We start from the raw sequence: 4,418 nt of genomic DNA on the forward strand, positions 1-4,418 counted from the left end.
GCTGCTGCTGCTACTGCTGTTACTGCTACTATTGTTGCAGAGTACGTGCAGCACGACGTAATCATGCCCGTTCCAGGGATACCCTTCCACCTTCCTCCCTCCCTACCTTCCTCCCTTACGCCACCAACTTGCTAGTTTTCTCCCTCTCTCTCTCTTTTTTCTTTTTTTCTTTTTCGTCTTTCTTTTGCTTCCTCATTCTTTTTTTATGACTGAATAGTTCCGTTCTTTTTTTTTATTCCACTATTACTGTTTCTTTTTCTCTGTTTTTTTGTTTTCTTTCCTTTATTTATTTATTTATTTATTTACCCTGGATTGTTTCTTTTTTTTATCGTTCGTTGGTTTATTTTTGTCATAGAATATAAATGATGTATATCGTGCGATCGGTTGTTCGATTCAATAAGAAAGTTGGAGTTTCTATTAAAATGTAATTTTTTTTTTTTTTATCAACGAGTAGTACCATCTCTCATTTTATCACTTTTCTTTTTTCATTTATCCTGTATTGTATTTTACCGTTTGTTTATATATTTTGTTATAGAATATATATGGTGTATTATATCGTGCGATTGGTTGTTTAATGATTGAAAGCAGCTAATGTCTCTTTTTATCTCTTTATTTTACTTATTTATTTATTCATTTATTTATTTATTTATTTATTTATCTAGTTCGTATTACAAATACGTTATGTATCTACATAACTTATTACATGATATTACATGGATTGTGTTACATAAGAAAAAAAATACAGAAAAGTAGACTGCTTTAATTAATTGACGATTGCGACTCAATCACTGTTAGTTCATTATTTATTTTTGATTTTTTAATAAGAAAGGGAGTATTCATTATCCTTTGGAAATTAAATTTTTTTTCATTTTCTTTTAATTTCTTCACATTTTTCATTAATACAAACTTCTCTTTCGAATCTTTCCGGTACGATCGATAAAATCGATTATTTCGTTTCGAGCGCGAATGGGAGTCGCGTAATCGCTTCTCACTATACAGCGTTATCCACTTAAGTTTTTTAATCGAATATCTTTCCGATAGAAACGAGGCGTGGCTCGGTTTAAATTAGTGAAGTGTAAAAAACGAAAAGAAAAAAAAAAAAAAAGGAAAAAAGAAAAACGATCAAAAAAAAGAACAGAAAGTGACGTTCGTATAGGCATTCATGTTGCTCGAATCGCGTGACCGTTTATACAGATTAAATTGTTCAATTAATTTCATTTCATTTCAGTTTAATTCAATTCAATTTGATTCGATTCATTTCAAAAAGTAAAATATTCTTTATTGAAATTAATATGGAAAAAAGAAAAAAAAAACCAAAAAAGAAAGAAAATAATAATTAGCATTATTATTATCCAAACGATTATGAGACATTTCTTGTAAATAATACATAATTCATTGCATACATAGGTACATACATATGTATATATTATAGAAACGACGTAGATCGTCGGGAAAACGTTAACGATGTGATGCAATATGATTTACAATTGTAATTATAAATCGTCATACATATATTTATATATATGTACAAATACTCACACGCGCGCGCTCACACAACACAAACACACAAATACTTAGCCGAGATATAAGCGTCCCAGTATAATTAATAAAGAGGAAAATTGAATCGTTCATTATTTAACAGTTGTAGGTAAGTAATATCAAAATTTTAAAAGAGTCATTATACTAACAGACGAATTAATTATCGTCCGTACCTAATCTAACGTTTTTTTCTTCGAAGCATTGAATAAACAAACTATACCTTACATATCGTTTTCTTTTTTTTTTTTTTTCATTTTTTTTTCAGATTCTTATCAGATCTAGAATACTACTTTTTGTAAAAGATTTAACGAAATAATAAAAATCAATTAAATCAGTTACATGGAAAAAGATTTTTCTTCTCTGAAAATTATTCATCTTATTATTAATTTATTGTACATTGATAAGAAACAAAAGAAAATAATTATTACGTTATAAAAAATAGAAGAAAAAAAATAAAAATCATTAGATTAGACACTACAAAAATATCATTTTCTGTCAAAAAAGAAAAAAAAAAAAGAAAAAAAAAGAAAAAAGAGAATTCCTAGAAGAGTAGAGAAAAATGATATTCTTATCTCTAAATCGATACGAAAAACACAAAAAAAATCTTGTTAATATATTCTAGGAAAGAAGAAGATAGATAGATGGATAGATAGAGAGAGAAAGAGAGAGAGAGGGAAAAGAAAAAAATAAAGATGGCATTGAACGATCGAAAATTCGAAGCCGAAGGCTAAAGAATCCCAGAAAGTGAACGAATCTCTTCATGATGGACGTGAAGTAAGTAAGTACGTACAAAGGACCTCTTGAAATTGCATGGAATTTCATAGAAATACAACTCGTTAAAAGTGGTGAAAAATTTCGAAGCAACGAATCGACAAGCATTCCATCTCTCTCTCTCTCTCTCTCTCTCTCTCTCTCTCTTTCTCTTTTTTCTTTTTGGCTTAACTTTCGAAGAGAAGGAGAAATCCATGGTCGTCGGTGAATTTTTCAACGCTTACCTTAACGTATTCCATTGAGAAAAAGGAAAGCTCGCAGGATTCGCTTTCCTGAACGTTTGGGACCCCTGGAGGGTCAGGCTAGGGCTCTGTGTCCCTTTGTCGTTCCCTTTTGAATGCTATGCTACCTCTGCTTTCGTTTCGGTGTATGCCTAAGGCAGCTGCCATCTCTCTCTCTCTCTCTTTTTCTTTTGGTTAAAGCGAATGTGTATGCCTCTTTATGCGTGTGTTTGTGAAAAAAGAGAGAAAGAGAGAAACGTTTTTCAAAGTCTTTTTTCTACCCTCTCACCTAACTCTCCACCCTCCATGCTTCATCTGCACGTTAACGATCACTGCCTCTCTCTCTCTTTCTCTCTCTCTTTTAGTCTGCCACCCTTGATGCGAAGCATGCCGAAAGCCGAGGGTCGAAAATCCCCCTGAGAGATTATTTTCCCTTTCCGACATCTTCTTTTCTCTCTCTCTCTCTCTCTCTCTCTCTCTCTCTCTCTCTTTCGCTCTCTTCTCTCTGTGATTTTCATTGCTGTCTTTCTCTCTGTTTCCCTAATTTTACTATACATTATTCCTGTATTCATAATTTTGTTTAACTCGACCAACATTGTTAAAAGCATTTATAACTAATTCATATTTTTAATTAAACACGTTGAAAATAGAAAAGTTTTGATATTCAAGAAATATTACATAAGAATGATTTGTCATCTGTAAGAAATTTTTATCACAACTTGTTTCTCGGTTGTAGATTGTAATTACAGAAAAAGAATTTTGTTTTAAATAAAAATGAATGAGTAACGTATGTAATTGTATTTTGAAAACAAAGTATAAACTTTTTTATGAAATTTTTAGTATTTCTTTTCTTTCTCTTTGTCTCTCTCTCTCTCTCTCTCTGTTTTGTTTTTCTAACTTTATTATATATTATCTCTATTAATAATTTTATTGAATTAATCAATATTACTAAAAACATTTATAAATAATTCATATTTCTGATTAGTCATTTTGAAATTAGAAAAATCCTCTATTAAGAAATTTTTGTTCAATTATATTCCTTAATTGTGATTAGAATTCCAGTTACAAAAAAGATAATTTTTTAATTTCTTTTTAATTTTAATTATTATTTTTGTTTTTCTTTTATAGATAAAAATGAACAACAGAATTGCAAATTTGAAAAGAAAGAAGAAAATTTTGTAATGAACATTCCAATAATTTCTTTTTTTCTCTTTTTCCCTCTCTCTCTCTCTCTCTATCTATCTAAATATCTTTACCTCTTGGCTATTTGCGATAACAAAGATAATTTTCTTCTTCAGATAAACTTGTATGTGTGTGTGTGTATATATATATATTTATATATCCTTGTATTATCTCTTTCACATTGAATTTTCTATAAAGTTTTATTCTTTTGTCATTAATGCTGAAAAATCATTTGTTAGCTATGTATAAGTACATATGTATGTTGTATTCGAAGAAGTTATTGCACATATGCACATACATTTATCACATACATAATCCTCCTATAATACGAATTAAAAAAAAAAAAAAGAAGAAATCTACAATAGGATTACAACCGTGTAATGATTGATATCATATTTTCATACTTCTTTATAATATTAGAAATAAATAAATCCATAATTACAAATAAATTTCACAATCATAATGTTTCATTTTATTACTTCATTACTTTCTCAGAAAATTGTTAAGAAATCGGAAAGTTACTTGTAGTAGAAAGGTAGTTTTAGATATATCGCAGGTACAAAGGTATAAAGGTACAAAGGTAGATACAAAGACCAGGAAGAAGAACGAAGGACGATGAATTATAGAGGCTATGCTATAGCTGAGAGTATATATATATAACCAAGTATGGCTACTACTTCTATGCTACGGATCGATATCCACTCC

Source organism: Vespa mandarinia, chromosome 9 (assembly GCF_050613455.1).
Source record: "Vespa mandarinia isolate Hongniang chromosome 9, ASM5061345v1, whole genome shotgun sequence".
NCBI classification, from domain to species: domain Eukaryota; kingdom Metazoa; phylum Arthropoda; class Insecta; order Hymenoptera; family Vespidae; genus Vespa; species Vespa mandarinia.